The sequence below is a fragment of the Bactrocera neohumeralis genome, unplaced genomic scaffold (genome assembly GCF_024586455.1).
Source record: "Bactrocera neohumeralis isolate Rockhampton unplaced genomic scaffold, APGP_CSIRO_Bneo_wtdbg2-racon-allhic-juicebox.fasta_v2 ctg984, whole genome shotgun sequence".
Lineage (NCBI taxonomy): Eukaryota > Metazoa > Arthropoda > Insecta > Diptera > Tephritidae > Bactrocera > Bactrocera neohumeralis.
The window spans coordinates 9,517-33,371 of NW_026094773.1; the positions used below are offsets into that span (position 1 = coordinate 9,517).

Below are 23,855 nucleotides of genomic sequence, written 5' to 3' on the forward strand. Positions count from 1 at the left end.
TGAATAGTAAGTCCACCTTTGGAAATATAGTATGAAAACCCATATGTATGTACATATTTCCAACCTGAACTTAACCCTTTTACCATAAAAAAAACACTTATTGCCTATTTTCATTTCGCGATGGTCGTCCCCATAATCTACAGACCCATCAATAATATCTCTAACTCTATTGTAAGTTAGGTCGGACTTTATGATGATTTCATCAAATAAAAGAACGCAATTACGTTCTAGATCGGACATATTTTTGGCGGTTTTGCCTAAATTTGTTATGACATTGGCATCGAAGCCAGGAACAACATACATATTTTATGGGGCGCCATCTCAAAAGGGAACTTTTGCTCGGCAAAGAGAAACCTAAATCGTCACGCATGAAATTATATGATTTGGTGGACATACAGTTGCGGTCAAAATAATAGTAGTGCTACTACTGCACAGAGTTAAATGTTTCTATTTTTTCGCGTTTTCTTCTTTGCCCTTTATTCTCCTTAATATAATGTTTTATAGACAGAGTTCAATAAAAAAAGTGCCGTTATAACTGTATACGTTAGCACGTGGAGTCGTTATTTCATTTACTTTCAAATGTGTTGGCTATTGAGTCGGTCAAAATAATAGTAGTGCAAGGAGTGAGCTTCCGAAAAATTCATAAAAAATATTTATTTGTGTCCAAGATTTACAAAAAGGTAAGTAATGCATTTTTTGATGTATTTTCATAAGTTTTTGTGATAATCTGATAAAGATCGTTCAGCTATGGGACGAGGAAAGCACTGCACCGCTGAACAGCGCAACCTTATCAAAAAACTAATTTCAAACGGGAAAACTTACAAAGAAGTTGGAGAAATTATCGGCTGTTCACCGACAATGATTTCAAACGCGTTAAAATATAAATCCCAACCTGAAACACATGGACGGTCACCCGCAATGACCGCTAAATTAGTCAATCGTGTGGTTAGATACTCGAAAAGTAATCCTTTCGCACCTGCAACTGATATCAAGAGTGACTTGCAGCTGGAAGCAAGCGTGGAAACTATCCGTAGACGTTTGCGGGAACAGGACTTAGCAGCTCATAGCCCAAGAAAGGTGCCATTACTGACTAAGAAGCATATAGCGCAAAGGCTTAAGTTTGCGAACGATCACTTGGAATGGCCCCTTAAGAAATGGAGAAATATTTTGTGGACAGATGAATCCAAAATCGTGTTGCATGGTGCAAGAGGATCTCCCGCTAGTTCCGAATACAACCCGAAATACACAACTAAAACTATTAAACATGGAGGGTCAAGTATTATGATTTGGGCATGTTTTTCATTTTATGGTGTTGGACCGATATACTGGATAAAAGAAATCATGGATCGTACTGTGTATGTTCGAATTATGGAGGATATCATGCTCCCTTTTGCTAGCGAAGAAATGCGATTACTTTGGGTCTTCCAGCAGGACAATGACCCAAAGCACACAAGCAAGTTGGCGCAGCACTGGTTTCAGAGGAACAGGGTTGAGGTCATGAAATGGCCTACACAGTCTCCAGACCCATGGTATAGAGGAGTAAGGAAAGTCCCATTCACCGTAGAAAAAAGAGCCATTCACAGTCCTTAACCTACCCCTCAAGTGTACGTTCACAATAAAACGTCATGGCCACCTCTGGTGAATAAGGGTGGCGAGAGGTCAAAACGGGTTGCAGAAAGCGAAAATGCTATAATATTAAATTATAAATTTATAGTACTTTACTTGTTCATTTATAAATACTATTTTCAATTTTTGTTATAGAGTTATGTTTATAGCTGTTATTAAAAAAATTAATTATACCTTCATGATATAGATAAATATGCTATATATTTTTAAGCGTTTTAGTTAACTTATTCATGAACAAATTGGAAATTATATTTTATAATGAGTGGACCATAAGAGATAACTATTGTAGAAAAGTTTGATATTACATACTATAATAATTCGTCTGAGCAGTAAAACACAATTTTTTATTGTAAGATAAATCAAGAGAAAATTATAATAGCCATGTTTCCTATATTTTAAGTATACATTTTTGTAATCACAAACTACATACACGTTTTATATGTCAGAATTTAGCTATACGCCGGCGATCAGGAATCCTACTCGTTCCCAAATGGAGTGTTTGACCATCCTAACAGATTTACCATATTTATTTTTAGTTCCAAACTAAGTTTTTAAATAAAAATGATTCTTAAAATAATTATTTTTTGAATTTGCAATATCTACATAAGTAGATACTTAGTAGTAAAAAAAGAGTTTAAATTAGCTTACGCAACACTATTTTGCCATGCTCAATAGCAATACTGGCATTATATTTGAAAATATTCAAACTGACGGACGGTCATTTTAAAAGTAAGTTATTTAAGTTTTAAATATAATTATTACTTTATTATTATTTTCACAGGTCAATCCTATCCCGTTCCCGTTGAGATCAATCGACAGGTTAGTATGCTATAAGTTAAATTATAGCCAATTACTAATTTAATCTTTTTTACAGAAGGAAAATGCCTCGCAAATGCGTATTAGGGTGTGAAGGCTCGTTACGGCTGCACAAATTTCCTGGGGAGCGAGAAATGCCCATGTAAGTAGAATATTTAATTTTATTTTCTTATTTATACACGCAATAAAATAGAACATGAGTGAAAGAAAATTTAATATCGGTTAAAAGTGGTTTATATCTGAGTGCAGAACCTGAAACTGTTGAACGTACATATCGTCGCCTGAAATGCAAAATAACGTAACAACATTTTCGGATATTTACAGTGGCATGAATGAAACATGAAATAAAATGGAACATGAGTGAAACAAAATTTTAATATTGGTTAAAACTGGTTTATATCTTATCGCAGAACCAGAAAATGCTGAACATATGTAATATTATGTATGTAATTTGAAGTAGTGAAGCGTAATTCATAAGACACTCAATTTCGAATCTTTTGATGATACGTTATTTTGCATTTCAGGTGACGATATGTAATACTATTTTTGTAATTTGAAGTGGTGAAGCGTAATCAATAAGACACTCAATTTAAAATTTTTTGATCATACGTTATTTTTCGTATTGGGTGCATATATAATAAATAATTCAATACAGTGAAAAATTCATTAACGATTAAAGGTGAACACGTTTTTTTTGGGATTGTGAATGCATGCATACTTCCTATCACATTTATAATATTATTATATTGATTTATAATATTAAATGAAAGATGGATATGAATGTGTGTACTGCAATCCTCGTATTCCGGGTTTATTATAAATAATTAATAATAATATTAATTATATAACTTCCTATGCTAATTTTAGTGAAACCCTATTTTGTGATTTCATAATTAGTTTTTGAATATATTTTTTATTTAATTATAGTATATGAAAATTAAAAAAAAAAATTATTTTAACTTCAAAAGTTTGAGTAATCAAAATATGAGAAAACAAAAAATAATTTATTCAAAATTTCACGCAGATGTTCCCCTTGATAATAAAAATTTCAATTTGAAGCACAAATAATATAACACAGACTATGAGTAATAAATATAATATAAAACTGCTGTGGTCAAATATTAATTAATATATTGTAACTATGTATATTTGATTTCATAATTTTTCAGCCAAAATTAAGCCGACCGACATACAGTGGGAGAGTCTCTTAATTACCTCCCCTGTGGATCTACTTGTACAAACAGTACCCGTATGTATTTTTTATTTACGAATATTTGTTGAAACTGCTTTTATTTCTTGATATGAATAATAATACTTTTCCGCTGCTTAATTTTTTTGTACAGCTGGCTTGGTATTTGTACGATGACTTTTTACAAATAATTGTTTTATACTTATATTTAAATATTTTTAAATATTAGTTTATTATTTTTTAATAATATACTAACAATACTAACTTTTTTATTGTATGTTAATATATTTGTTATTTATTTTTGCTTTTTAGGCGGATGAAATGGATGCACCTTCTTGGTGTATCCCATTTAAATAATAAAAATTTGTATGCCTGCGATAGGCATTTTTCGCTCCACCACCAAAATAGGTTAAGACTATCGAAAGGGGCAGTCCCCGATAAAAATTTGTTAATGCCAACAGTGGTGATAGTTTCGGACTGTGGTAGTTTAGTTAAAGATAGTTTTTGCGAACCTGACGAACAGGACAATGAAAATACTTTAGGTCATATAGAGTCTATTTCCACCACTTTCGGTGACGAGGTAGGAGACTGTACTTCGCGTTCACATGAAGTGCATGAGAAGGTGTCCCTTCACCACAATATATTTGAGGAACACTCATATTCCTCACCTTTAGGAAGTTTAGGTAATAGGGCGATAAATAGCAAAACGCAAACAGATGCGTACCTAAGTGAAAGGACACCTAGGAAAAGAAAATTTGTTAGCGAAATAGTTAGCTTAAAAAAAAGAAATATTAATTTAGAAAATGAGGTGCAAGAATTAAAAAGACAATTAGAAGAGAAGGAAAGAGAAATTGAGGCCCTAAAAGGAAACAGTTTGTCTATTGAAAATAGTGAGAATAGGCAAATTGTTGAGCTATGTAGCAAATTGCCTCCACATATTGCTGCATGTGTGAGGAATAGTTTATCTAATAATAACCGTAATCTTCACGGTAATAGATACGATAGGGAGTTAAAAACCATAGCTCTGGGGGTTCATTTCTTGTCACCTCTAGCATACAGGTATTTACAGCCCTATTTTAATTGGCCATCACAAAGAACTTTGTCCAAATTTATTCAAAGTTGGCCACGAAGTCCTGGTTGCACGTATAGCAGCATAAAAACTCTGGAACTTCGAAGCCGTGGCTTTACTAGTGACCAGAAATACGTGTCAATTTGCTGCGATGAAATGTCTTTGAAGACCCATTTGCAGTATGATAGGTATAGGGATTTAATTGTAGGTCTGGAGGATTATGGTGATGAAAATCGTACCTCCAGAATTGCTTCAAGTGTTTTAACACTTATGGTTCAAGGCATAGGTGGGGAGCCTTGGTCTCAACCACTTGCTTATTTTTTTGTGCATAAATCATGCAAAGGAGATGTTTTAAAACAATACGTATTCGAAGTTGTGACACAACTTCAGGGGATAGGTCTTCACCCCTGCCATTTTGTGTGTGACCAAGGGTCAAATTTTGTGCATTTTGCCCGGGTTGTAGGAGTAACAGAAGATAGGCCATTTTTTATAGTGAATGGAGAAGAAATCGTATTTTTTTACGATTCTCCACATCTTATAAAAAGTGCGCGAAATTGTTTGCAAAATAGCAAGAACGTAGTTAGTTTCAATGGACGTCTTGTGAAATGGAGTGATATAATTCACTTCCATGAGCAAGACGCTCAACAAAGTATTAGGTGTGCGCCTAAGATAACTTCGGCTCATCTTAGGCCATCAACTTTTGAAAAAATGAGTGTGCATTTAGCTACACAGGTTTTCAGCAACACGGTTGCTAGTGCAATGTTCGCGTTATATAGCTCCGGGAAATTAAATATTTCTAAGTCTCCAACTTTCTTCAACACCGCCGAATTTGTTCTTTTTTTTGATAAAATTTTTAATATATTTAATAGTAGTAGGCTTGGAGCCCTACGAAAATTTAATGATCCTTTTTTCAGTAGTACGGAACAAAATAACTTTCTCTTAGAAGCCGAGAATTTTTTTAAATCATTGAAAGTCAATGATAGCGTAGGTCGTGATATCACGAATACATTTTCATTTATTAAAGGATGGCTTCTAAACATAAAAGGTTTACGACATTTGTGGAAGATCTTGTCCACCAAAGGATTCGCAAATATTAGGACAAGAAATCTTTGTCAAGACAGACTTGAACATTATTTCGGACAGATTCGTAGGGGGGGCGGAAATAACGTGAGAACTACTCCGTACATGTTCTCATGTCTTTTCCGAAAATCCTGGGGCCTTAGGACTGTTAACTACGTGACTAAGGGAAATTGCGAACCTCTGCCTAGGGAAGAATGGGAAGCTTTGAGTTCTAGCGCCCTTCAAAGCGTCTGCAACGACGTTTTGATTAATGATCTTTCTTGGCAAACCTTTCAAAGTTTGCCAAGACCACCCTTAGAACCACTTCAAAATATTGAAATCGCGGAAATTGATTTAAGTGAAAGTTTTTTCTTGAAACAAAATTCATTTGTTTATTTTTGCGGCTATATGTATTCAAAGTTTTTAAAACTTCATAGTTGTTTGAGTCCGATTCCTCATTTCGAAGAAGAAACTGATTCTCGTTTTCTTTTTTCTATGGAAAAAGAATATAACGACTGCAATCTGGTCAAACCACCTGCAGATTTTATAAACTTCCTCGAAAAAATGGAGGAAATATTTTGCGAGAATTTTGATTCTTGCTGTCATGTCCGTGGGTTTTCAAAATGTTTATTTGAAAAAATGGGACACATAGAGCCGTTTTATTGCTGTGCTAATTCTCAGCCAGACGTTCTTAAATGCCTTTTCATTAGGATAAGAACGTATTTTTCAATAAAAAAATTTTTAATAAACAGACGAGCACAACTGCTTTCAAGCATGTGAAATTTTTATGTGTTACACACATGTAAAATTTGTCTGTAGTCCTTTGTCCGGGTGTTTGTCTGAAAAAAATCTTCAATGGTTGTCCGAGTTATAAATTATTAACATAATTTAATTTTGATATTTTGAAGTGCTCAATTAAATATTACGATAGGAATGCACACTCGTATATTCTTGCTATTAGGCACATTCCGCATTTTTTATTCATAGAACTCCCCCCCCATTCCCACCACATATCATTTGAAATTTTTCAGGCTGTTGTTAGATCTCCACTGTTGGCATATGTACATATTAAATATTATGTATGTATTTTTATATATTTTATTATGCAATATTTTTGAATTGTTTTTGTTACGTTTTTTTCAAAATGAATTGTTTTTGTTACGTTTTTTTCAAAATGAATTGTTTTTGTTATTTTTAATTTCAATTTTAATTTTCTGTAAATATTTGTTACTTAGTTTTAAGGTATATGGGTGCAAATAGGCCTCCGGGGGAACCGAACACCCAAAAAAATCGGTAACGCGCCTAGTTGCATACCTCATGGTGGTGTGGAAAATGCAACATAGGCACAAAAATATGTAAAAAAAAGAAACAATAAATAAAATCTACTTAAATAAAACATTTAGTTACAATTTACTTCTTATTTGGGCTTATAATTATAAAATCGGAAGAAAAAGGGTCCGCCAGTTTTGCTGTTCACAAAGTAAAACTAAATGCAATAATAAAAACAAATAACTGCGATTAGTTATATACTTTCATATTCATAATTCACTAGATGTAAAGACGAATTGTAATTCGCGTAGATGCAAATATTTCTTTTTAAATCGCTGCTTGGCCACCAACGCCACCAACTTTCATTTGATGAGTGTTGTTTTATATTTGCTTGGTTGTTGTTAGCGTTGTTGCCATTATAGTAGTTTTATGCAAACATACGTAGTTCTTCTGTCGATTTTGGTGGAACTGGTTCCTCCCACTCTTCCAATTCGGCATCATAATATTGCGCAGCACGATATGCGCATATTTTGCGCATAACACGATGAAACCAGTCAATTAATTCGCTCAACTGGTAACGCTTTGATCTGCAAGGTGGGTGTTAAGTGTTTAGCATTATGTATATTCAATATTGCTCAAAACCTACCCAACAGCTTGATTAACCTGACCAGCAGAATCGGGATCCTTTGCGCAATTGACAATAGCTTGTGCAACATTCGAATGTGCTCACAGTAGTATTTGCTCTTCAAAAAGTTGCTTCCATCCTCAAGCACAAAGCTCATTAGTTTGGGACTAGCGTTCTACACCAGCTCCTTTGCTGATTCTATAAAAAAATTTAAAAATACTTGGTAAATCTTTTGAAATCAAGTTTAATTTTAGCTTACCTAGCAATGCGACGTGCACCCTCCACGAGTTTATTGAGTTTAAAATTTTGTCTCGAATTCACGACCAACTAATTTGTTAACTACAGTTGAGTACTTCACAGCATCCCGTATCGCCTTTTCTTCTCTTAAATCATAAAATTGGAACAGCGCCCATTAAGCAGCAATATTAACGAGACCATGTTTAGTTATTTCGTACTTTTATTGCAATGAAATATCAGCCGATCTGTTGTTCATCGTCCCAAGGGAAATTTGTAAACACTTCTTCCAGATTCAAAAAACTAAATAAACCATCGTAAAGCATTTAACCATGAAATAAACTCAAACAAATTGTCTTGCAAAAACCTTCGTTGGCAAAAATGTAAATATGGCTGTGAATGAGCATAATCTGAACCCCACTATTCGGCATGGTTGCTTATTTGTTCGTAACATTTTTCTGTGGTGAACATTTATTACTGTGGTAAGTTAAAAAGAGGCATAAATAAAAAAACTTAATTTTTCACGTATTTGCTCATATTGTTCTCATCTTTAAGAATATATATTAAAATAAAACGATTTTCTTTTGAAAATATATTAAACTTTTATATATAACCAATATTTTTGGGACAACTTTTCCATAAATTTTAAGAAAATAACGCAATGCAACCATTTTCCGGTTAAAAGTCGGCCATCTTGGATTCCAATAGAAACTCAACCCCGGACTACACTGGACGTTTCTACAGTGGCACCTCTCAGCTGTGCCTTTGTTTACATAACATCAGCTGATAGTGACCTTACAATATATAAAATATTCTTATATAAGTATTTTATTATAATTTGAAAAATCATAATCAATAAGATAATCAATTTCGAATGTTTTGATGATACATTATTTTGCATTTTAGGTGACGATATGTACATATGTATGTATAGGTGCTTTTGTTAAACTACATGTTTAATATGTACAAATATGCGTAGCATTGAGCAATTATAATATGAGAATCGAATTTTATAGTATGTATGTACATATGTATCCAAATTATATATAGTATTTTCTATATATATAATACATACATATGTACATGGTCGGATATTCATTTTCATTGTGATAATTTAAATGCATCGGAACAAAACTATCATACTGACATACTTATGTATGGAAAAAAATTTACACATTGGTTAAAATCTGGTTTATATTTGCGCGACAGACTGAAAAAGTGACATTTGTAAGTATGTATTATAATTTATTAAAATCAATAAGATAACACACGTTCTTATGGACACAGTGACGATATGTATATGTTGTTAAGCACTACACTCTAAATGTACAATGAAATGCGTACATGCTTAAAAACATACAAGAACATATTTTGTGTATATATTAATATACTCACAAACATGCATCATTGACGCGCAGCTGTATCTGTGAAATATATAAAAACACGTTCTTATGGACACAGTTATATAGTTGTGCAGCTGCCTTAATAAGAACGTGTGTATTTTAATATCTCACAAATGTCGCTTGCAGTCTGTCGCGCTCTACGTGTTCCGGACGTCAGTAGTCTGTACAACTGTGCCCACTCTAAATAGTAAACACCTCGATATATTGAATACCCAAGTTTTTACATTTTAACAATCTGAATATAGTGCACAAGTTTTGCAATAATAAAATCACTATATTCAGACACAACTATATTATAAATCTATATGTACATATGTATGTATAAAAGAAAGTTGTGTTAGTTAGCAGTGCAATATTTAACCCTTTCGGGACTACTGGGATAATACATCCCACCAAATTTCTAACTTTCGTATTTTCTTTACTGTGCAAGTTAATACCACCAGTTCATATTACATGAACATATTGTATTTCTGTTATAAATATGTAACCCATATGGTACTTTCTATTACTGTCCGCCTTAGGTGGTCCAAAAATGTAACTCATAGATTGTAAGATGAATCTTCCCACTTATAACATATGTATGACCTACATATGTCCTATCTCAAGTGGATTGTAGATATACTTCCTAGAATGTAAGATTAATATTTGTATCTAGGCTTAAGCAAAATATTGTATTTAAGAAAATGTAATAAAGAAAAGGAGGCAGTTGACCACAAGGAGTTGCCCACGGCAGTTGACCACGGGCAGTTGCCCGTAGTTGCTTACAAAACTCAAACAGAGTTATTAACAGGCGATCCTGCCAGGAGATGAAATAATCTATGGCGGACCAAAATGTAACAATAAATTTTGGCGGTAACCATCTAAGGGGACAAAAAATCCCCGTGTTACCGTTTGAAAAACAATCAAGTATCCTCAATTGAGGAGAAAAGTAAAAAAAAAAAGTTCAAAAAACGCTAAGTCCAAAAAGAGACACATAATCAAAAAATCTCAGCGCCACTTAGAAAATTATTGAAAAAATTTCGAGTGTGTGTTTGTGCCTACTGCCAATCGAACGCGCCTCGTCTAAACGGATTACGAGCGAACAACAAGCAAACATACGTCCACATAAAAAACGCTGAAAGCCCCTCATAAAACAAAAGAATCAAAACATTTCTGTAAATCAGAAATTTCGCCAAAAGCATCTTATTTCATCTAAACCTCACACACGGCCTCCAACGACGATCATCGCACAACCAACCGCCAAAATTCTACTCAAAAAACAACCTTGCAACATTTTATTTAATAAAGAGCCTCACGATAATATGAAAAATGTGTTGCAAAATGCTAGAGCATCATAACAAGAAAAGGCTTCAGAAAAGTTATCAGAAAGGAGATATTATTTATGAAAAAATTTATGGGGAAAGAAATAAATTGAACCTCAAGTACAAAAGACAAGTAGTATTAGAAGATTTAGGAAATACAATTAAAATACAAAACAGAATCAGAATAATACATAAAGATAATATTAAATCTTTAAATTCTTTAGGTTCACAATGTTATACATCATCATACTTTATACGGCAATGCCATTCATCACAGCTCAAATCGAAATCATGGATCTCAATCACGGGAATGGATATTCCCTTCTGAACCTAGAAAAAGTAAAGTTGGTTGAAAAATACGACAGAATTACATATCTTATTAATACAACAATGTACAAAGAAATAGTTGACAATTTAGAGGAAATGACACTCAAAGAAAAAGAACCAAATCCGCTTGTAATGGCTAAAATTAAGCATATTAGAACTCAGATATGTATATACACTCACCCCACATCATAGAATTGAGAAAAGGGGATTAGTTAATATTATAGGGACAGGTCTTAAATATATTTATGGCGTCATGGACGACGAAGACCGTCAAGAAATAGAAGGCAAATTAGAAATAAATACAATCAATGCACAATGCAATCGAACAAATCAATGTTCAGAAAAACATTAATGAAAAATTTAACTACCAAATTAAAGCTATTAGCGATAATACTAACAATCACTACAGGAAATTATTTCAGAATATAAACGCAGTTAGCTCAGAATTCAATAAAATAGCAAAGGAACGGTGGACAAACAAACTGTTGGGGAATTTATTGTATATTGAGACTAATATCGTAAGAATAAAAAAGATCATAATGACGAGCCAAAATAACCTCTTAAGTAGAGATATTATTTCAGATGACGATAGTTTAAAATTGAATATACCTTTTGAAAAATTGGGTAAGATCAAAATTGTAATTGTCACTCAAAACGAAAATATTGTGATTTTAGTAAAGATTCCTAGTTTTACTAAAGAGACCTATCAATCAATATACATTCAACCTATACCGAATATAAATCAAGCAGAATTAAACATACAAGAAAAGGAAATTTTATGTCTAAATGATATCACATATAAAAAGACTTCCATAAAAAAAGAATTAGAAGAATACAAAGACGATTGCATCGAATATTTATTTAGGAGTCAAATTAAGATGAATTGTAAATGTAATAAAGAAAAGGAGGCAGTTGACCACGGGCAGTTGCCCGTAGTTGCTTACAAAACTCAAACAGAGTTATTAACTTGCATGCGATTGCCTATATAATTAGTACCACAAACAGATTTAAGTGTATATTTTTAATTGTAAACAAAAAGATAGCGGTAAATTTCAGCGCATAGACGCAAAGTATTTCGCAATATACGTGAAATTTGATCAGTTGTCTTCACTAATTTGCTGAAATCGGTCGAAATAAAAGCGTGATCAACAAAATTTGCATTTGTTTGCATAAAAAAGTGTTCGTTTTGTTGCATTTAATTGTTTAGTGGTGTTTTTTGCTATTATAGGGTAAGTTAGAGTTCATTTTATAAAATTGGGAATAATTATATATATATAATAAATATGAAATTTCATAACAATGTACATAGCTATTTTTCTAAGATTTTATTTATTTCTCAAATTTACAATAGTCGTTAAAAACTATTATTGGGATTTTATATCCCACAGTAAATGTTTATTGGGATTATATGTCCCAGGATAAAAGGACGATTTTAGGATTTCTGAGTATGCAGGACAAAATTTCAGTCTTTCAGTATGAGCAGAAATTTTTGTTGAGACTATTTCCGGGTTTTAAATAAAACTCCGTCCCGAAAGGGTTAAACGGGAACGATGAAGTGCATATGTATACTTATGCGTACAAATAAAATGCTAAATATTGCGAATAGTGGAATAGATCTGCAATCAAATGTGTGTATTTGGTCAGTGCAATGATTTTTTTTCTTTCCACTTTTTTTTTTACAAAAATCTGAATATAGTGCACAAGTTTTACAATAATAAAATCACTATATTCAGACACTACATTTATTCACTATATTTACACATTTTATTAAAATATTGCTTATATGAGATAAGCCTCCACTAAATTGTACACAAAAATAAATTTTTTCATCAAAAATCTAATTCGATTTTAATTCGATTTTAAAAAATATATTTTATCATAAAAGTCTGAATATAGTGCACAAGTTTTACAATAATAAAATCACTATATTCAGACACTATATTTATTCACTATATTTACACATTTTATTAAAATATTGCTTATACCGGGAAAAACTGGCGCACCCTTGCAAAATACAGCTTGATACACCAGCATGGCAGACTATTCACACTATTCACACTATTATACACTATTCGCACACACATTTTAAATCGATTTTAAATATATTTTTTCATCAAAAATCTGAATATAGTGCACAAGTTTTACAATAATTAAATCACTATATTCAGACACTATATTATATTTACTATATTCACAATTTTTTTTTAAACATTGCTTATATGAGATAAGCCTCCACCTACTCTACCCGGGAAAAACTGGCGCACCCTTGCAATAAACAGCTTGATACACCACGACACAACACCAACCCACTCAACAAAAAAAAAATGGATATCGGGATGGCAGATTGAGATTCACACTATTCGCACATTTTAATTAGATATGTATGTACATACATATATTAAATTAATAATTAAATACATATATTGAAAATGAAAAAACTCACCGAGGTTGAGGGTTGGCACCGCATTTGCCCTCAATTTCCTCACGCCCACTGCACTTGGTTCAAAGTGCTCTATGCAAACGAATGCATTGTGGGCGGGTAAGTCCAGCGGTGGTGCGATCCTCAGGTTTTCCACCCACTTTATTGCCTGCTCCGGATCGCTGGGGAAAGAAAAAAATGATTACGCGTGCACCGGCACTCGCGAACACGGCACTTTCTTTTTTCTGACATAAGTATGTAAGTTTGTATTAATAAAAATTAATAAAAATAATTTTATTTAACTAACGAACGGTAGAGTTAGACTTCACGCGTCGAAATTTTTTTAAAACTAAAATTTCGTTGAAAATTTTCTGCTTAACTTGCAATTTCCCCATTACCGCTTACAATTAAAAAAAATCTAAGCATATAATATACATAAGTATGTACATATGTATGTACAAGAATTTTTTCAAATCATGAACATTCTTCTCTTTTTAACGTTGGTTTTGACGCAAATATGTATACAAGTACTTCCCATCCAAAAAGCACTTTCATTTACATACATACATACATATGTACATAAGCATGTAGTATTAGCTTTTGTCGTCTAAAAACCACCTGCATACCATACATACATATGTACATTTGTGGTTCATTTTGGCGCGATTTCCCCGTTAAAACATATATTACCACCAATTAGAAAAAACTAACTACTTACATATTGCATACATATATGTACATATGTATGTACGCACAGTAGAATATCGAAAAAGTTAACCAAAATGTCCCAAGAGTGTTTTAATATTTCGACAATAATTTTTTACATAGAAATTCGGGGAAAACATAACAATTATTTATCTTGCCAAACAAACGGTTGGGTTTGAAAAAAATAGATACAAAAGTTCAAAAACGTTAACCTAAAGTTAACTTTTTAAAGCTGTACATGGACGCTCCAAATCGGATTCTACTGTATTTCCAAATTTTGCTCGATTCTACTGTACTTTTTATCATTAGATTTGGCGCAATTTCTCCATGAAAACATATGTACTATGTACATATATCAGAAAAATTTAATATGCAAACACTCAGCCAAAAACCACCTGCATACCACACATGCATTTGTGGTTCGTTTTGGCGCAATTTCCCCGCAAAAACTTATGTAGTACGTAAGTACATATAATAATCTAACTACTTGCATATTGCGCAAGAATGATAGAATACAAGATTACGACACTAGTTTACAGTTAGTTTTTTTCGGTTTAGCTCTTGACAATTCTTACAAAAACAAACACATTGTGCAACAATTTCGTGACGTCACACTTATGCGTTAAGACGAACAAGCATAGAAATGCATACAAATTGTAAACAGAAAAGTAAACACTTTTTGAAATTCCCAAAATAATATTAATTCATTCGTATTTGCAGGAAAAATTTCAGAGGAATGTTTAGAATATTGTTGCGAGAAAATATGTATACAATTAGTTTTAGGCACATCCACAATAAATAGAGTAGCATGAGTGGAAATTGTTCAAATGAAGAAAACCAGTGTAAGTGTACTGTTGTATTTATTTAAATTTCTAAGCATAAATATATTAATTTTTTAAAATGAAATGTGCAGTGGCTTGTTGTAATAATTATTATGCAATTAAAGGATCGAAAACGAGTTTTTTCAGTTTTCCGGCCGATTGAAAAGTTGCCAAAAAATTGGTGTTTTTTTGCAAAAGAAATGATATATTTAATACTAAATTAATAATTTCACAATTCTTTTATCATAATTTCATACATCTGATACATCTGAACTTATAATATATGTATATATTTATATACAACACAAGAAACGTCTTCTCCATTTGAATCACAACTTAATAGACAATTTTATTATCAATAGGCCGATATACATATTTCTTTAGAAATGATCCAAATCTTTTCACTCAACAATATTCAATCGCTTCACTAAAACTTTTTATTAAAATCGAAAGAATTAATAATATTTTGCGAATTTACAAAAGTGTTTACTTTTCTGTTTACAATTTGCAAGCCATTTGACAGTTTTTCACTCTTCTTCTTCTCAACACGTAACTATGACGTTTCATAATGGCGGTTGTAGTAATCTTGTATTCTATCATTCTTGCATATTGCGTACATATACATATGTATGTACATATATAAAATCTAAGTACAAGCATATATCAGAAAAGTCGAATATGCCAATACTCAGCCAAAAAGCGCAAACATATGCATATGTACAACAACTCTTTTTTTACACGGTAGATACGTTCCTCAGAAATCCGTGTAAAAACAGAGGCGTTTCCTATAGTAAAATGGGGAATACGTTAGATGTCATCTGAAAACCGCGTAAGATGAAATAAAGAACTTATGTATTTACTTCGAAAAACCGTGTAAAATACTTACAGTGGCTCACAGTGAAAATGGTCCACATGTAAACAAGTGCTTTCAACTGCAAGCAAATCTGAAAAATCATTATAAATACAAAAAATTTTGCTGAATTTGATAAGTTCAATTTATTCCAATTATAAATATAACAAAACATTTTTTAATTCAATTACATTTTTCATAAAAATAAGAATTTAACAAAATAAGAGAAAAATTCATGTCACAGTGAAAATGGTCCATTACAGCAACTATTAAATAAAGTGCTATTAAATTTATTACTAATATTTTGTTGGATATCCTTTTTGACGAATAAATTTATTAATTAATAAAATAAAAAAAATGTTTTTTTGAATTTGTAATTTGAATAAACTGAACTGATCCAATTCACAAGAACTTTTGGTATATGTATTAATTTGTTAGGTTTTTAACAGTTAAAGGGGTTTAGTTACAGGTGGACCATTTTCACTGTGAGCCACTGTATGTTGAAAACTATAAAATTTCAGATATGCATACAAATTGTATGTTCATATGGCATTTTATTGAGCATTAAAACTTAAAATACATGACTCATACAGGTAAAAATTGGAAGAGCAAAAAAACAAAAGAAATCTGCTAATCAAAAATTAAGAGCAGAAAAACTAGAGGAGAAATAAAGAAAAAATATTTACATACATATGTATGTAACTACATACTTATTCGCGCTACTTGATAACAAGTGCATTTTGCATTTTTGCATTTGCGATGAACTGGACTAAAGTCTGTAACATCACTGAAGATATTCATCAAATTATTCGATGGTTTGAACTGTCAGACTACTTTCCGAAAGGTCTTGCGCCGTCGACTTTTTTACAAAAAAAACAATCAACCGCGTAACTTCCAAACCGTGTAAAAAAAAGAGTTGGGTGTATTGTAAATACACACATATGTACATACATTTGTATTAGCTTTTGCGGTTCCTATTGGCGCGATTTCCCCGTTAAAACATATATTACCTATATTATATACCATATATCCATATATACGTAAAAATCTATGTACAAACATAAATATGAAAAGCCTAATATGCCAAAAGCGCATACATATGTATGTATATTGCAAATACATTTGGCGCAATTCCTCCATGAAAACATACATATGTATATCAAAAAAATCTAATATACCAATCCTCAACCGAAAAGCGCATGTACATACATATATATTCTGTTATTTTCGACCCCTCCATGTTAAATATTGGTGCAATCCGCTAATAATTTATTTTGGTGAGATCCACTAATAGAAAACTCAACCCCTCCAAAAAGAGGAACATTTTGACAATCGGCACACCCTGAACCTTCTCTATAAATGTACGTTCTCTGGCATAAGTCGACAAAATATGAAACAGTGAGAGAAATGGAACGCCAATCGACAAGAAATCTATCGAATCGGGCTGACAACTTCATGTTTGAGAAACTATTATTGAGAAAAGTAAGCATTATAGAAATGTGTGCACAAATATTTAATTCTTATTAATAAATAAAAATTGATTGTGTTTCAGCTATGAGTTTATTGGTAATACGGCATGACAGAAGGAATATGTTGCGAATACAAAGGCGCACTTTAAGGGACTCGACAGTTCCATTCAGCATTCCCGAGCCGCGTTGTTTTCTTGAGTTATTCCGCTTCAGCAGAACTGCAGTACGGGCACTCCTTGTGGAAATCGAGCCTTTTATGGACACAGCAGTAAGAAGTACATTTATTCCAAACTCCACTAGGTTGTGTGTAGCGCTGCATTACTATGCTACAGGATCATTTCATTTGTTTGCCCTATAAGTAAGACTATGGTAAGCCGATGGATTTTGCAAAATCATATGGCGCAACGTTACATAATTTTTCCAACTACCTTAGAGCAGCAGAATATTGTGAAGCAACGGCAATTGAAGTGTTATAATCTTGAAGATTAATGGTTATTTATAGCTGGCTTATGTTTATGTTCACTTCCAGGCTTCACTGCTACTGGATTTCCTGGCATCTTAGGAGCGATTGACTGCACTCACGTCAAAATTAAGAAGCCACCACTTGCAGTAGAACACTGCTACATTAATCGAAAAGGATATTTTTCCAAAAATGTGCAATTAGTGTGCGACTTTGATTTAATATCCTGGCGTGCTTTGCAAGATATGGGGGAAGTACGCACGACGCCTACATATGGGAAAGCAGTACACTAAAGTCCCATATGCTGAATGAGTACACTGCCAATGGGTCAACAGGATGGTTGCTTGGAGACTCTGGATATCCGTTGCAGCCCTGGCTAATGACTCCATTCAGAAATGTAGAGAGTATTAGTCAGCAAAGCTACAACGATTCTCACGCATGAGCTCGAAATTGTGTGGAACGCCTTAATGGAGTTTTAAAAAAATTATTTGGGTGCCTTTCCCAAGACCGTGGCCTAACGGTGAACCCCTCATTTGCAGGATCAATAATTAATGCATGCTGTACGCTACATAATATTCGAAAAAGATATAATTTTCCACTTCCTGAAGTTGATCCACTTGAAAATTCTCCGCATGGAGACAATGGTTCATTACTTAACATTTTAAATGAAGGAAGAGCTAAACGAAATACTATTTTAAGAAACCACTTTTGTAGTTAATTCACATACAGTGGTGTTCAGAAAAATATGAGGAACACTCCAAATGATACTGTTTGCAAATTATGTTTAACTCTTTATTTTTTATAATATATATTATAATAACAGTCCATAGACCCGCGGGCCCGACTGCAATCGTGTTTTTACACAGACACGATCGGCAATTCACATGTACGCAAGAGATTTGTATACACAAAGCAGCTAGTCTCTGCTTGACTTTTCTTAAAGCAACATTATGAGCGCTTGTTTAATTCAAATACACTGCAAAAATATGTTTGACAATTCTTGGGAATTGATGTTTTTTTTTTTTGAAAATTATTTAAAAAAGCCGCAATGCTACATTTGTTCGACACAATTAGCAAAATGCAGCAAATATAACTTAAGAAGGCACTACATGTCACACCATTTTGATTATGAAAAGTACAAAAATGATGAAAGAGCGGAACTACTTGTCGAAATGAAAGCCAAAGTGTTCAATAAATTTTTAAAACAGCCATATCATAATCAAAATTGTGAAGAACGCCAAATATTAAAAGCCTCTTATGTTGTTGCGCTTGCATTTGCAAAGAAATGTCGTCCATATGAAGACGGTCCTTTTGTAAAAAATCTTTTTGAAAATGTTTTAAATTGCTTTGGCCAAAGTGGGAAAGATATGGCTTTGCTTGTTGAAACGATTCCATTATCAGCCAGAACTCTTAATCGCCGTACAGCAAAAATTTTTTATTTGAGGATTTGAAAAAACGCCTTCAGGAATGTTTGTTTTTTTTCTATTTGTTTAGATGACAGTACTGACATAGGTAATACATGCCAATTAATAATTTTTTTGAAAACAGTCCACGAAAATTTGGTTACTCATGAGGATTTTGTTGGGTTAGTTTCTTTGCATGGTCATGTAAATGGGAAAACATTGTGGGAAGCTGTTAATGAGAGAGTTTTTTCAATTATTGACAAAAATAAATTGAGTGCTCTCTGCACGGATGGAGCAAAGGTGATGGTGGGAAAAAAGAAGGGCTTTATTGGGCATTTAACCAAACATATTGATGTGCCAACATTTCATTGCATTATACATCAGCAAGCCCTATTTGCTAAAAATTTATGCTTGAATGATGTGATGAAAATATGTGTAGAAATTATAAATAAAATAAGAGGGGGTCACAATGCGTTAAATCATAGAAAATTTAAAACATTTCTTGAGGAGGTTGAAGCTGACTACGGTGATTTATTGTTATTCACAGAAGTAAGGTGGCTTAGCAGAGGAAGAAGTCTAGAAAGGTTTTTTGAACTTCGATGCGAAATTTTAGAGTTCTTAAAACTGGATCAGTCTCCAGATTCTAAAAGATTATCGGGTCATTTAAGCGAGAACGATTTTTTAATCAGACTAGCATTCCTTACTGACTTTTGTAATATGATTAATGAACTTAATCTTGCACTGCAGGGCGAAAATAAACATATGTATATTTGAATTATTTCCAATTATTAACAATTTCAAAAGAAAATTACAAATATTAAGAAATAAAAATATAAGCTCACTGCCGAAAACTGGATCACTTAATTTATGTATTTCAGATTATTTATTTCAAGAATTCTTTACAACAAGTGAAGAAATATTTCACAACATAAACAAGAGATTTGAAGATTTTAATAAAATATTACCGGCTATAGACCTTCACAATAACACTTATGTTTCTGATGTACAAAATCAAAGCCCTGCAATTACAAAAGAAATACAACAAATGATAGAAGATGTCTCATTACCTTTGGCGACGGGAAAGGAGTTTTGGAAGCAACTAGTACGCAAAAAAAATACCCGAATTGCACAACCGAAATATATAAGCTCTATTCAATGTTTGGCACCACCTATATGTGCGAAAACGCTTTTTCTGTATTAAAAATCATTAAAAGCAAACATAGGAATCGTTTAACAGACACGAATTTAGAAGACCTCATGAGAATTAAACTTAACAAAACTGATATAGTAAATATAGATGACATTTTAAAAACTGTTTAATGGTTAAACTTAAGGTGCAAATAGTAAACGCAAAGTTAACCTATAATTTCAAATAATATTAATAATATTTCTTTTAAATTAAATATTCATATTTTTAACCCTGCAGTGGTTGTGCGGATTACATATGTATGTATAAACTTTTTATGATTAACAAATTGAAGTTTTTATTTTTTTTTATTATTTTAGTGAAATGAAATACATTTACGTTTTTTTCTTAGTTTTAATGAAAAATACCTGAAGTAAACAATAAACAAAGAAGTAAGCAAATTTGTGGATTAGTGTGTTTTATTTTTAAGCTTGAAAATGACATATGTACATACTTATATAATCCACGCGGCCTATCACGCCAATTTACGGAGCGCTAGCACTGCAAGGTGAATCGAATTAGCTTTGTGCATTTTTATAATATTATTCAAAATACGTTTAACATTTTTTCAGACATCTACCCCTTACAAGGGAATGATTTTTCAAATTTTCGAAAAGCAGTTCTGATATTTTTTATTTTTTAATATCTAATAATTCTCAGTTATTTTTAAAGTGTTCTGTGAAATTTTCAAAAAAATATACATATATTATTTGCGCGCAAAATTTTTTGGGTGTACAATTTGACAGCGGCAATGAGTATTTTTGCCACACACACAAGCAAGAATATTTTTGTATGCGTGCACTCGGCACTTGCCGACCACTGGTGTACATACGCAAAGCCTTGGCCCCAACCAATGAATATAATATTTAGAAAATATGAATATTTTGCTGTGCCTACTCCTTATGCAACAGTCGCTAGAAGAAAAGGAATATTTATGAGATTTAAAGAACGTACAAATTTTATCGCAAATTGTTACCTTCCGTCATGGTTTCCAGCAGAGCTCTCAGTGTATCGTGAATTCCATTTAAAACACCCATGTGCTCCTTGTGTTGTCTCTACAAAATCTCTTTCAGCTGCATTCCGAACGGATCACTAAATAGCTTAGTTTTTAGTTTTGTAATATGTTACTTACGTCCAACCCAATGTTGGCAGTAGCATCACCCTCATCCTCAATGGTAACATCGACCATTTCAGCAGTTGTCTGCAATATACACCAATTTTATTATCACATTTACATATAATCACAACTTTAAATTTTGACAGACGTTACTCACCGACAAACCAATTTCGGGAGTGAGCCCATCACCGTCCATCATGTCGCTGGAAAAAAACTCCAGAATTTCCCGTTCCATGGTATCCAACGGTTTTGGACCGTCCTGCAACGGCAGGTTTCCAGTTCGTCTGGCGAACGCTCTGTGGGCATTGTGCAGCTTCTTGACTGCCGATTTCCAGTCTATCCAACACTAAAAAAAACCAACACACATACATATGTAAATTGTAATGCTATACACAAGAATATTTTAGTTTTAACTTTTTCCACTGATTAGGGAACTTGTGGGACCCTCCCAATGCATTTAATTCAGCAGCAACGGTAGCCCAAACCTCTTCGTGCTCCTTCCTCGCGTTTGGTTTCATAAATTGGCCTCTTCCAACGCTGCAGTGCTGCTGCATTAAGTGCAGTAACCGCCTCTTTTGGCCAATCGTAACACGCCCCGACGTTCTTCTCTGTAAAGAAAATGCATCAAATCTTTTTTAACTATTCATATACAGTCAGAGTCATATGTAAGTCTACAAGCAGTCAATATAAAAATATTTGTTTCAAAATATGTACAAAATTTATTTATTTTTTGAGTTCAAGTTGTATTTGTCTTATACTAAATTGAATGTAGAATGCTGGCGCCAAGTTTCTTTGCACTTGCTTTTCTCTTTCGAGGTAACAATACAAGCGATCAAAAGTCTACAAACACTTAATAATATCAGGGCATTAGTGCGTGTTTCATGTAAATTTGAGTAAATTTTAATTATATTTTATTGTATTTGATTTAATTTATCAGAAAAGTGAAGTAAAATCTTTTGCTAATCGAAAAGAAATCAGTACGAAAGAACTGTTATCATTAAATTCTAGAACTAAGGAAAATCCAATTGGGGAAATTGGACATTTGGTTGGAAGATCGCACTGTTCGGTCTATACCGTAATAAAAAACTTCAAAAGTACGGGAATCATCACGTCAAAGCCTAGATCTGGTCGCCCACCGAAACTCTCGGACCGTGAATGTCGCTCAATCCTGAATGTGGTGAAGAAAGATCCGAGAATAACTGCATCAGCAATTGCACGTGATGTGCAGGAAAGGCTCGCAAAAAATATTTCTGTCGTTACTGCGCGAAGAATTTTGAGACGGGCTGGGATTCATAGTAGGGTAGCACGAAAAAAACCTTTTGTTTCACGGATTAATAGAATAAAGCGAATTGTTTTCGCAAACAAATGTTTATGTATAAATATGCCAGATGAGTTCTGGAATAATGTGCTTTTCTGCGACGAAACGAAATATTGTGTATTCGGTATAAAAGGACGCAAATTAGTGTGGCGTAAGCGAGGTGAAGCTTTCAACCAATGCAATCTTTATTCCACTGTGAAGCATAGAGGTGGTGGGGTGATGCTCTGGAGTTGTAAGTCAGCCAGCGGCCCCGGCAACCTAGAATTTGTGGAGACTACAATGAATAGGTGTATTTATTTAGACATTTTAAAGCGTAATATGCGATCGAGAGCTGAAAACTTAGGATTGACAAACAGGTTTCACTTCCAACAAGATAATGATCCCAAGCTCACTGCAGAAATCGTACGGCTTTGGCTGCTCTACAACGCCCCCAAACAACTATGCACACCTCCACAGTCACCAGGCTTAAACCCAATCGAGCACTTACGGGCATTTTTGGAAAGAATGATAGGTAATCACTCAATATCGAGTACACAGCAGCTTAAAAACGTTATACACCCTGCGAAATATGTAAGTATAAAGGCGGATGTTTTTCTTATCATTACTCTCTTGATTTGCAACCCACAAAATAACTTTTTTTTGCAAATGCGTAATTGAATTCTGTGGCAACTTTAGGCAATATCGATAATTTTTGCTCATCCTTGTGTGTGTATGAAAAATAAAACGCGATTAAAACCGTTCGTAAGTGCGAAATAAGTATAAAGGCAGTGTGAAAATTAATATTTTATAAAAATTATACTGACATTACAAGGAAATACAAGTAAGTATCTCTTATTTTAGTCAATTTTTAATAAATAACACAAGTATTTTATATTTAATATGTAAACATTTCAGAATGCCACGCGGCAAACCATTAACCCTTGAGGAAAGGGGAAAAATTGAAGCGTGTCATGAAGAGGGACGGTCGAATCGCGATATTGCGAGGCGGTTAAACAGATCTAGCTGTGTCATCGACAACTTCATAAAAATGGGCCATCTATATGGGAAAAAAAAGCGACCAGGACGGACATCAAGGATCGACAACAGGACGAAAAGGGAGATTTCCAGGCTTGCAGTGAAGGAAAACTTAAGCGCAAAAGAGATAGTTGGAGAAATGGACTTAGGAGTAGGTGTGCGACGCGTACAACAA

The 23,855-nt window shown here is 33.1% G+C and overlaps 1 long non-coding RNA gene and 1 pseudogene across 1 annotated transcript; one reads left to right on the forward strand and one right to left on the reverse strand.

Moving 5' to 3' along the window:
- Window positions 1-7,308: 7,308 nt before the first annotated feature.
- LOC126767591 (uncharacterized) lies at window positions 7,309-8,381 on the reverse strand. Its single transcript, XR_007669124.1, has 3 exons — window positions 7,913-8,381; window positions 7,675-7,851; window positions 7,309-7,615 (listed from the first exon to the last, which is right to left on the reverse strand). It is a non-coding gene; the product is annotated as an uncharacterized LOC126767591 (long non-coding RNA).
- Window positions 8,382-17,438: 9,057 nt separating this feature from the next.
- LOC126767589 (putative nuclease HARBI1) lies at window positions 17,439-18,472 on the forward strand (annotated as a pseudogene).
- Window positions 18,473-23,855: the final 5,383 nt, after the last annotated feature.